This window comes from Formica exsecta, unplaced genomic scaffold (assembly GCF_003651465.1).
Source record: "Formica exsecta isolate Colony F162 unplaced genomic scaffold, ASM365146v1 scaffold114, whole genome shotgun sequence".
In the NCBI taxonomy this organism is placed as follows: domain Eukaryota; kingdom Metazoa; phylum Arthropoda; class Insecta; order Hymenoptera; family Formicidae; genus Formica; species Formica exsecta.
The window spans coordinates 55,389-68,997 of NW_021848479.1; the positions used below are offsets into that span (position 1 = coordinate 55,389).

Genomic DNA, 13,609 nt, shown 5'->3' on the forward strand with positions numbered 1-13,609 from the left:
ATTGGATTATGATGCCCCCGCATTCATTTGGCGATTTACCAAGAAATGTAAGACATGAAAATAACTGGCTTACACGAAATTATCACGGCATTGAATGGTTCGACGGTGAAGCTAATCCGAAATATTTTACATCGCAACTACATGAAATAACAAGATAGGCACGATACATTTACGTCAGAGGTAACGAAAAAGAAACCTACTTGCGGAATCTACTCTCCAAAAATATATATAATTTGGAAGATATTTCTCCCGCATTCAAAAATCTGTCAGAGAGAGAAGTGCGCGGACGATACAGTGGTTACGGATTTCGAAAATTTGGAATCTTTCATTGCGCATTACGCAACGTATATAAATTAAAATATTGGTTGATCGAGCGAAATAATATCGCCTACGGCAATACGAACGTTAGTACTCAAGCTACTTGTGGTTCTTCGGATAATTGGTGTATAAACGCCAGTGAAAATATTTTTCTTCCCTTCCTTTCTTCCCGGCGTCTCCGTGACGTCATAGCCTCTGCCATAAGACTCCGTATCAAGCAGTCTCAGCTACCCGGTCAACCCTACCCGTACATGTACGCACGCGTTCATGTAACATTATATCATTTGCTTTATTCTAGCGGTATTCGATTTTTCTCTTTTCAACAAGAAGGGTGGAAGAGGGTGAGCGACATATACCGTACATCTCCCGGTTTTCCTCTAAGGGGGGCGATGGGGCGATGACGTATACCGCACGATATCCTCCGGTTTTCCGTAAGGGAGGTGGGGAGGGTGGGTGCCATATGCCGAGAGACATCTCCATCCTCTGCGGCCGCCATCTTGCCGATTCTTATACACGTGTTATTTTGCCGCGTTTTTCCCTCTCACTCAGAAACATGCTCCTCATCCAATCAAACTGCCGGCCACTATAGGGAAGCCAATCAGAGCGCAGGGTCCCCATGTGTCGGAGGACTACTCTCTACAAATACTACATCTAATCCCTATTCTAATAAGATTTCAGCTAGCCCAGCATACTAGGACCCTGTCTGGAAATGTGGAGGACCCAGGTTCGAACCCCGAGTATTTCCACTCGCCCGGAAAAAAATAAAGTAATCATTTGATTGATTAATCAAGGCAAAGAATCTTGTATTTTAAAGACAAAATAGCGTCAAAAATGGAGAATGTATTTATATTATTTAATTATTAATTAATACTTTATATTATTTTAATCAGATTCTCTCAAAACCTATTTTTGATCAAATATATATTCATGGTAAATTGGGTTTAATCGCTCTCAAAGCCATCAAACTTGCTTCACTCGGAAACGCTAATAGTTTACTGGTAGGGTCATCCATGCCGGACAGCTCGAAGGAGAAAAGTCAGACTAAGAGAGATACTGTTATAGTTATATTTTTTATATTAATATTTTTAAATAAAATGAAAGTGAAAAAGACAATAATAGAGAAAAGCTCCCTTTTCTATCGTTTTTTAAATTAATGTCGTACAAATACATATCTAAATCTCCCGAGAAAATTATTATTTTTGCATTTCCGATCTTTTAATTAAAATTCTGAGTGGAATCTCACAAGATAGAAAAAACACAACATTTTATACGCTAAAAAAAAATATTGCACAAGATATCGCGATTTTTGACATTTTATGACATTTTGCGAAAATCTGACAGTATATCTATCATCGGGCGATTAAGTAAACATGAAAAAATTAATTAACGCTGTTAATGATTAAATCTATTTCTATTTTGATATAACACGATTAAAACTATAGAAAAATATAATAATTATAATAGAATAGACTTTCGTGTTTCGAAAAGTACAATTTTTCGTATGACGTGTACAGATATATTTAAGACTCGTGAGAATAAAATTTTTTTGCAATTTTGAATTTTTGTTTAGAGTTCTGGGTAGCACGTTTCAGAAATTGATTTTATGTATGTCGTATAAAGATTTATCTAAATCCCAAAAGGGGTAAAAAATTTTTTTAGGAATGTTTTCAAATTTTTGATTAGTTTTAAATAGCACTACACAAGATATAAGAAAAACTCTTAAAATTTTAAATGCTAAAACCAGTATTGCATAATATATTGCGATTTTTTGTATGACGTTTTCAAAAAATTTGATAGTGTATCTTCTACCGAGGAATCATATAAACGTGAGAGAATCAATTAACGCTGCTAATTATTAGAAGTCTTTAGAAATCGGAAAAACATGGTTAGAACTATTAGAAAATTTATTATACTATAATATATAAAATAGTACTCCATTTCAAAAATCAAGCAACATTTAGAAGAGGTACTTTGAGGGTGAAGTGAAGAACGTGCTCGTGAAATAATCAGAATCGAATTATTCTTAATAAGAATTTATTCCGAATAAACAAAGTTAAATAAAATGTAGCAATTACAAATGTATCACAATTGCTCTCTCGTTGCGAGAAACGTGTTCCGTTCGCTGGTAACTCGGACGATCCGTGTAAGAAAAAGCGAAAGGAAAGGCATACAATATAAAAAAGGGAAAATCCAAATCTGTCATGTAGATGTTTTCTTATTGCTTTATAGCGCTTGGATTCAACGTTCGGGCGTTGCATTTTCGGAATTTTCCGTTTTGCATCATGCACGCCACACGTTAATCAAGCGACCATATACAATCATGAGTAAATTAATTAATGTTGATAATGATCAGATTTTTTTAAAAATTAAAAGAACAATTAAAACTACAGCAAAATTTATTATATTATAATAAAATAGAATTCCGTTCCGAAAATCGAGCAACGTTTAGAAAAGATACGTTAAACAGGCGAGCTTCAATTATGTACAATCATAAGTAAATTAATTAACGTTGCTAATAATTAGTATCTCTTAAAAATCGAAAGAACAGGATTAAAATTATAGAAAAATTAGAATAAAGCTCCATTTCAAATATTGATTTTTCGTATATCGTATAAAGATATATCTTAAAATTGAGACGAATATTCTTCCGCATTTTCGGTGTTTTAATTGGAAATCTACGTAAAATCCCGCACAATACAAAAAGTACTCGTTTATACTCTAAAAAACCAATATTGCAAAAAGTTGCGAATTTTTGTATAATATTTTACGAAAACCTGTTAGCTGACATTATATAGGGGAAAGTTGGGTAAAACCGGGTAGGCGGGTCAAACCAGGTACCCCTGTTTTTTCGCGATAAAACGTTATCTATGGCTAACTTATGTTATTAGTTGTAGATTGGCGCCATCATTATTTTAAAACAAACCGTGCCCCTGTGCACACTGTGTCCCTACAAAAAGCAGTTGAAAACAAAAACTAACGCTCAGAACAAGAAACCACTAAAAGAAGGCTTTTTGAGATCCCTAAAGTTAAAAAGTTAAATAAGAAAGTCCTGCTGCAATGTCGAACAAAAGGATATTTTTATTTGTGATTTTTGTTAATAGAATACATCTTTATATTGTATTTTGATTAAAATAAATCTAGATTTTCTAATTACACGGTGTTTTGCATATTTTCAAAAGGGTACCCGGTTTGACCCTACCGGTAGAACAAAACCAGGTACTTTGACTTCTCCACAAAATCTTGTTATTCTTGATAAACAAAAATTTTTTTAGCAACTAGACTTATTTTCTCATAGTTTAAGGTTCACTAAAGACTACTAATGATCGGCAAAATTTTTTTTACTCAGATTTTTTGTAGGAAGACAAATCCAAAAAGGTACTCGGTTTTACCCTACTTTCCCTTACCTATAAATTTTTATTTAGTTAGCGCAACATTTTAATATCATTATTTTTGTAAGAAATAAAAAAAAGCTGTTTTATACAATTTCCTTTTGTTTAAAAGATTAGAAACGATATAAATTTGACAATTCAATCTCAGTTGAATCTATCGCTGATCGAGTTTAATCAGAATTTGATTGTGTTTAAGAGAGTGATCTTTTCTTCACAATAAATTTGATTTGATTTGCTATATTATCTTTTTAAATTGCATTTTTAAAAATATGGTAAATATGCATAGGTTACACCTCACCAATGACTTTGACCTTGACATATGTTGTCAAGGACATGACCCTGAGTAACTTTTCTTTATAACTTAACCGGCGGTCTCTTATAGTTTCTGAGATATTTAAAGTTATGATTTCACAATTTTAATGATTTTTCTATTATAAAATAAAGAAAAATCAAGGTTGTTTACATTGCATTTATGTAGATCAGACGTGAAAAAAGTGTTTCTTTACATTTCCAGAGACGAAGCTCTTTGGGTTTCTTTACTTTCCACGCAAAGCGAGGTTCAACGCAAATGACTATGTGTCTAGTTTTTTTTATAATGGAGCCCACTGCGTCCACGCATATACTTTCCCATCCACACAACAATTGTGGGGCGAACTTCGTTTTGTTTTGTGAAGTATATGCGTGCACATAGTGGGTTCCGCCCTCCCTACGGGGAGGCTCCACTTCCGGGAGATATAACCTAACCCAAACCAAATTTTAGTTTTAAATCAGAAATAGGTTTGAGTTAGGTTATATTTTCCGGAAGTGGAGCCCCCTCGTAGGGGGGCGGAACCCACTGTGTGCACGTATATACTTTACAAAGCAAAGCGAAGTCCGCCCCACAATTGTTGTGTGGATGGGAAAGTATATGCGTGGACGCAGTGGGCTCCATTATAAAAAAAACTAGACACATAGTCATTTGCGTTGAACCTCGCTTTGCGTGGAAAGTAAAAAGGAAAAGTTACTCAGGGTTATGTCCTTGACAACATATGTCAAGGTCAAAGTCATCGGTGAGGTGTAACCTAATATGCATATTTACCGAATTCCAAACAATTTTTAAAAATGTTTATTATATTTAAACATTCAAGTAAGAAAAAATATAGGAATATAAAACAGAGTGCTAATATAATATGAAATACACATTATTGCCAAAACTATTGTAGCAATCTACGTATATATAGTAGATAATTATAGATAATTATAGTAATCAAATATAGATAATTATAGTAATCAGATCACATATAGATAATTATAGTAATCAGATCCATTAGGTTTCGTTTCAGTTACTCGAAAGTACTAGTGTCAGCTATATTATTTACAGTTATAAAAGCAAGTGTTGTGTCTTTCAACCATCAAAATTTTTCGCAAAGTAAGAAAAAATGTCTTTCTTCTTTCTATCGATAAATTTAACATATTAAAATTAAACTTGAAAATGGCAGAATATTAGATATTTAAAATTATTTTTTCTGTATAACTTCGCATTTGATCATTTGGATAATAACGTCATTAATTTAGTATTATCGGCTAGATGATATCCACTATACTCAGTAAGGTATCTTCTAAGTTATTTCTTAGAGCAATAATATTTTCAAGACAAAGTTTGAAGTTTGGTCTATCATTCGCTGGATTCCAGCAACGCAGCATCAACTCGTACAAAGTCGATGGACAATTGAGAGGCATTGGTAACCTGCCTTCACCGCGTACATAATCTATCACTTCCAGATTAGTCCTGCCAGTGTAGGAATGCTCACCCAACGATGTAATTTCCCACATTAGAATCCCGAATGACCAAACATCGCTCTGAGAAGTAAATATACCAATCACCAAAGATTCCGGTGCCATCCAGCAAACAGGAAGAAGACCTTGTCCTTTCTAAAACATATGATTTTAACGTTAATCTTCTGGTTTAAGTTGTCCATTTTTAATCTTTGTGTTAATGCCAAAAACGTTTACTTATCTCTCACTTTATATAAATAAAAATGATCTGTGTTTCTCAAATTCTATGCAAAGTATAATAACGTATTATATTATTACGACAAAAAAAAAACATTTCTAAAAAATTCCATTTTTTTACGATAATTGTATTTACCACGCGATAATAGTTATCCTTGTAAACATCTCTAGCTAGTCCAAAATAGCCGATTTTGACGACACGGTTTTCGCGATTTTTTGCAGATACTAAGCAATTTCGACACGCGAGATCTCTATGAACCAAACGCAGATCTTGCAGATAGCAACAGCCTCGCGCAACATCTTCGCACATGGCCAACAAATCTTGCAAACGCAGAGCGTGCGAATCTGACGGTTACAATTTTCGACTATCTCTCAAATATTATAGCAGATCACCAATCTCCATTAAGTTCAACATGATTAATAGAGAATCTTCGTCTAAGCAGACAGTCAGCAATCTTAGCACATGTTTATGTCGGAAATGATTCATAAGCCTGGCCTCTTCTAAAAACTTCTTTTTCTCTTGCGAGAAAGCATTTTTTCGAAGCATTTTTATGGCAGCGGGTATCACTGTGCCCGGTCTTTCTAAATTCCTTACTGTTCCTTGAAACACCTGCGAAATATTTGAAATAAATTTAAACTTAGACTCCATTAAAATATACATAGTTTAATCCTCAGTGACATTATATATTTCATTTTGTATTAAATAATTTAACGAAAAATACATAATAGAGTGCATATATATTTCATAAAAATTTTGCATTACTTATAATCTCTTATAAATAGTTATTCATATAATTATTTTAATCGAGAAATGCGTGTCTATTTCAATTTTTGTATATCTAGATATTAATAGCGTATAACATTGCATCCAAAAATTTAATTTTTACCATTCCGAATGCGCCGCTGCCTAAAAGTTTTTCTAGTCTGATTTCTTCACGTTTGATTTTAGTCAGTACATATTCATCCGAATTATATTGCAACATAGAATTGTATAACGTATTGAATTCAATGTTACCGTTAGGTATTTCATGTAGTAACGCTAATTATGTCGGTCATTATCGGAGGGAAAACTTGTTTGTTATCTTTTTTGTGTTATTGGTACACTGTTATAAAATTACAATATGCTTATCTAATAATATTCATTGCAAAATTTACATCATCTTTTCAATAAATAAATTAACTTTTCTTAGAAAATCTCTATATATTACAATACATTAGATATAATCTCTCTCTTTCTGCAATTAAAGAAATAAATGCGTATCAAATATACTTACAATAGTAAAAGTAGCAAACGCAGATTACAATAACTATAACGACAAGGCTTACGGTGAATAATAGGTAATATTGCATAACTGAAATTCCAGGAGTGCTCAAAATATCATCTATGTTACGCAAAAATATACTCTTAATATCTTCATTATATTAAAAAACTTTCTTCTACTTATAGCTTTATTATTAAATATTAAACTTTATTATTTTAAATTTTGTAAGTATTTTTATACTTGAAATAAGCATATAATATTATAATATCTTCCTTTGCTTACTTGTCAATGTTGAAAAAGTAAATCTTCGATTAGACGGCCATATGAAGTCTTTCTTGTAATTGGAATATCTCAGTATCAAACGAAACTTGTATCAAGTTCCTGGTAATAAGTCTTTTATATAGTACATTACTTTCTGCCCATTATTCGGCTCAGAGTTGTTTGCAATTTGCCACTTCTGCATCTCAACATTTTTATATTCTAATTTGTAACTAATTGTCAAATTAACGCTAGGAATCCACGAGATATTCATATTGTTTAACATAACTTCAGTCAAAATTATATTATTTGATTCCGCATACATATATAAAGTTTTGTTTAAACTGTCAATATAAAGATTGCTGTGGTTGATTGGATGCATGCATTTATATACCCTGATGTTCTATTTTGGTCTCAAAGATTCAATTATCGTAAAAAATTTGCTGTCTACCTTATGTTCGGTTTTATTGATAAGTTTATTTGTCGCGTATTGTTTACAAAAATAACTAATATCCAGTATACTTCGTAGATCACGGAGTCGTAGTTTCTTGGGTGGCATCCAATAAACTGTCGCTTTACTAGGCGTCAGAGTCTGAACTGTCACATTTCTCGGTGCATCGTACTTGCTCGGTTTAGTTCTCAGTATCACTTCTGAGCCGAATGAATCCATCGATAACTGATCAAAATAAAAATTGCTATAACTAGCAGTAACTTGTATTTTGTAAACGATATTAAATTCTGAATCTCGTAATATCGTTCGTACGTCTGCACGGTGACATTATCGAACTTGTTAAATTCATTGTCCAAACAATAGCTTATGATATTGATGGTATATAGAGTGGTAGGTAAATTGTAGTTTTTGCATCCACTCTTAGGGACCGGCTCCGGAAGATTTACGATGATGCTATTTGTCGTTACCGTGTACGTCGATTCTTCTACGTTGTAAACTTTTTTGTCAGGTGTCAGAAATCTCGTCGGAGGGTACGATTGCGAAGATTTAACGAAAGCATAAAATTGATATGTCTGGTAAGACGTTTCGATCTTTTGGATATATTTAAATACATCTACGCTCTCGAGAAATGCATATTTTTTTTCAAAACATATATGCTATAATCGAAACGTAAAAGGTAAATGTTTGTCTTGCCAATCGCTAAAGATAGGAAATCTACTTGATCGCCTATGTTTTTGATTTTACTGTCACAATCAAGAAATCATAATCTAGCCAGTAAATTAGCGGCTTCTTAATATTCATGTCGTCAATTTTAATATCAACAAAATATGACATATTGGATGACAAGGAGCACTTAATAGGTAAATTATTCTGAAAACTTCGAGCGTTTCTTCCATCAAGATCCGATTGCATTATCGGAAATTTATTAGTGTAATCTCCCCAATATAAAGTTCTAAAAAAGTATATGTATTATTTTATTTATTATAGAATATTATTATAACAATAGCAGGAAAAAAGTTATATATATAGTGAATTTTTAAAATTCTTATAATTAATGTTGTGTAAATTTATTATTTTTTTATAACTTTTAATCTTAATTACAAAACCATATAAAATTATTAAAAAATTACAAATCAGTACAAATATTTAATGAAAATATTGTTCATTTATTTCAAATGGATGAAAATTAACATACTTACCCCATGGACGGTAGTATAGTTAAACTGATATGATTATAGCTTCTTATTTTTGAAATCATATCATATTTGACTATTCCATTTTCCCACATTGTTAAGTCGAGCTTCATGATGTTATTATCATATATTTAGTTGAATTCAATCCAGTACAGATTTCTTACTATCCAGTCGATGCTGAGATCGCGCGCAATATTTTGAAGCTTAGCTATTTTTGTAATATTGTTTTCATTCATTTCCAATATCATTAGTTCTCTCTCTTTGTTGCTCCAATAAATTTTATGTTCCGCTATCGAATAAGTGGCATATGCCACATTCTTATCCTTAACGAGATTAACGTTGATTTTCAAATTCATTTTCCATATATCGATACCTTCTTTCGTTACCATCAATAATTACGGTATTGGATTTTCGTGCGTAGCCGATACATCAATTAAATCTGTATAAGGACCAGCGCCAACTTTAGTATGCGCCCGTACTTGAAAGTAGTACGTCGTATTAGGTTTTAAATTGTGCACCGTGCACTGTAATATTGTATCTGAGATACTTTTCTCGTCGCAGATTTGAATCTCTTTTAGGTTCTCGATGAACCAATACTGCACTGTGTATCCTTGTATTACTTCGTCTGTAAATTCAGGTTGGTTCCACTTGTAAAAGAAATAATATTTTGGCCTTTTTATATTTAGTAATATTATAACAGAATCAACGTTTTTATGTGTATGTGTCGTTAAATTTAAAAGAATACAGACTGAGAATGTAGATTTTTTTACTTGAATGTCACAGAAATGTCATCGTCTTCATTTAGGAGTTCATTAAGGAATTCTACAAATGCTCTGGGAGATTTTTGCTCAAAATACTTTCTAGAAATTTTAAGATTGCACATATTGAGAATTATATACAGGAACATTAACTTGATAATCTCAGTAATTCAGAAAAAACAATTTAAAGTAAAAATGAAAGCAAGAAACAAAAATAGTGATATATTACAAAATATGGAAATTATATAGCACAGCAATTATTGACTTTTAAAATAATAAAATAATATAAAAAAGTTTGCGTGTTTAATATGATTCAAAAAAGTAGTTGTTAATCCAGAACAAAAACAAATACAAAGTTTTTAATAAAGCATTAAACATTTTTCGGAAATATCTTATTGATTAAAAAATCAGAAGTATAATATTTGCGATTGTTCTAAAAAAATAAACTAGCAAAGTTAAATAATATAATTAACTGCGTTATATTAAATCTTGATTAATTTTACATACGTATAATATGTGAATTTTTCTTTCTTTTTTTGCGGCAAAATGAAATTTATATTCTTCTCGCTGTTGAAAGATTTTTTTTTTTATTTTATTTTTACTTTCTCTTAAATGTAAATTATATTTATAATTTTTTTTGTCATGGACTTTTTTAAAATGACTTATGCATTTCTTTGCAACTTACCAATAGATTCTGGGACCACAGACATATTTGCAAATGGAATCTCATCAACTTTGTTTCTCATACTCGCATTATCAAGATGACTGCGGTCAGATTTGAGATTTTGTGAAATATGATGATCGTTGTTCTCAGATACTGGAATATCCTTATAAAGTATAACATAAAATATAACATATGAAAAGAATTAAGCAAGCACCGCTGCACCGAAACGCGACTACTTCCGACACTTTTAATGCTAAATAATATATGTACAAGTAAGTAAAATTGCCATGAAATTTCTTGTTTGTTTAATCATTTCGGCTTGATATTTTTCTTTATACCTCTCCTAATTGATAATGTGTTAAATACAGTGTAGTTAAATTTTATTTTAAATCTGTTTTTATTATTTTTCAAGACATTTTCTTGCATATCAAACATGATTCTTATATCAAAGAAAAAATTCTACCGCGCACAAATTGACCCAGCTGCGTCAAATAGATGTCAATAAAACCGTCTGGATCAATGAGCATGTTATGTAAATCAATATGTGGTGGCTTAATGCTCGATGCACGTTGTTCCAAACGGTCTGCTATGCATATGCAGCTATATCAATTTGTATATCTTGTGTGTGTGTTGATAGCCCGAAGTGACGCAGAATAGATTAACGAGGGTTAATAAGGGTATATAATTTATAACCGCTTCTCTTGGCAAATAATATATGAAAGTGTAGCTCTTTTTGATTGTTGAAACAATTTTGTTTAACGATTTAGTTTTTTAATGGTGAGTTAGTTAACTTCTCCAAGGAACATTACTTTAGCACGACTTTCCTTTTTAAACATTTATTTGATACCCTTAAAGTTTTTCAGAAATGTTTGTACGTCAAAAATATAAATATTATAAATATTGTCTTTTTAGGCTCATATAGAATTTTTATAAATTCTTGTACTTGAACTTTTGTCGAATTTTTGAAGAATATGATGTTATAATTAACCTATGTACATTACCTGGGTAAGATCGTATGCATATAGCTATATAACAAATATATGTACAATTAAATTTTTATATAAAGTCAAAGACGTAGCAAAAAATTGACTGGTTGCATATATTGTTGATTTCTGTGACAATTGGCTTTATTGTTAGAATTAATTGATACAATCCAAAATTCTATTATACTGATACTCGACTTTGTTTCAATATTTAGTAGCTCTGTTCTGTTATATATGTATATATAAATATAATTTAAGAAAATAAAGTAGTCTTAGGAATTGAAGAAAAATCACTTAAAAATCAGTTTAAATGACACTATATGTATGTATTAATATAGCGGAGAAGAAACAAAATATCATATTGATGTTCCAAAAATACTTATTTTTAAAAATAGCAAAGAGAGAGATACAAAGAGAAAGAGATAATATAATCAAGTTTCAATACATCTTAATCAAGCTCAATTTTGTATTATATAACATCCACTTATAAACAAAATTTCCAAGATTTATACATCCGTTTCTTTTTCATAACATCACACATATTCTTCTAATGTTTTGTGTTATATAATTTTATTTTATTATTATTAATTCCATATATTTTATTATCATATATAGTTTTAGTTACTCAAATGAACTATTAGCTACAATAACATTTAATTTTATTCGACAAAGCAATCTCTTACCTGTATGAAGTCTGAATCCGGATACTTTGACAAGATATCTGCTCTCGTTAACATTAACACTTTCAGTAAAACACATAAAACCGTTTTTGACATAATAATTTTGTTTTTTGCATATACTTGCGCTCAATCGGTTTCCGCGCAATCCTTGGCGGCTCAGCTATGAATAGTGATTCTATCGATACTCTGTATAATTCCAATATGCTCGAATCGAATTGATGTTATCTTACGTATATCATTTTTTGAAATTTGTTTAGTACATCAATCATGAGATCTCTTCTAGCGCTACTTTTCAAAATTTCTTTTTATAACCAATCACGATGTATCTTACATATCATCAAATTATAAAACTTGATTAATAAAATGCTTACTTTTTTCTATGAAAACCAATGACGACGTTGAACTGACACGTATGCATTCGTTGTATCAAATTATAATATAAATATTATCAGTCTCCCTCTGTAGTTCCTCTTAATATAATTTAGTAGAAAGCAATCAAATAAATAAAATGTGCAATATAAAATTATTATTTGAAGAAATTATAGACAATTAGAGGAAATTACTGAATTATAAAATTTTAGTTTCGTCACTATATATGCGCCAAATTTTAACAGATCGTATATATTTTCTATATTTTTTGTTTAATGAAAAACTGTAATTGTGATAATCGTTTTTTATAAATTTTGTATATACACTATGCGTACTCTTGAGAGCCCACTATTCGGGCACATTGTTCTTGATGGACTGTAACATTTGTATCATGCGGTTCGAATCGAGCGACACATAACGCGCTTGCGTATTTATGATTGGCGACCATTATAAATCATAATAACTGAATCCGAATAATCGATTTAAATTAAGCACTTTTGCCGAATCATTATTCTTTATTTGATGCATTCTACTTGTAACTCATTTTCTTTTGTGAAGATACTCGTCGCTGCTTTAAAAAAAAGAGCTACATTTTCTAAGATTTGTTTAATTTTATATTATTTATATTATGGATGAGTAATTAACGTTCATAAATAATATGTAACTATATAAGGGAAAGTAGGGTAAAACCGGGTACTTTTTTGGATTTGTCTGCCTACAAAAAATCAGAGAATAAAAATTTGCTGACCGTTAGTAGGGTTTAGTGGACCTTAAACTATGAGAAAATAGAGCTAGTTGCTGAAAAAAGATATTACCAAGGATAAAAAAATTTTTTGGAGCAGTCAAAATACCCGGTTTTACCCTACCGGTAGCGTAAAACCGGGTGCCCATTTGAAAACATGTAAAATACCGTGCAATTACAAAATCTAGATTTATTTTAATCAAAATACAATACAAAGATGTATCCTATTGACAAAAATCACAAATAAAGATATTTTCTTGTTCTACATTGCTGCAGGATTTTCTTATTTAATTTTTTAACTTTAAAGATCTCAAAAAACTTTTTTCTTAATGGTTTCTTTTTTTGAGTGGTAGTTTTCGTTCCCAACTGTTTTTTGTAGGGAGACAAAGTCATGATAACAGTTTTTTCCTTTTCTTTGTTCTAGGTGTGTAGGTACCCAGTTTTGCCCCAACATGAAGAAAATAACAAACACGGCGGCTGTATATTCCGGCATACAAAGTGACGATCAAATTTAATGCGATATACTCTCTAATATGTACAGAATGCAATG

The 13,609-nt window shown here is 31.1% G+C and overlaps 1 pseudogene; it reads right to left on the bottom strand.

Moving 5' to 3' along the window:
- Window positions 1-4,799: 4,799 nt before the first annotated feature.
- LOC115237374 lies at window positions 4,800-9,009 on the bottom strand (annotated as a pseudogene).
- Window positions 9,010-13,609: the final 4,600 nt, after the last annotated feature.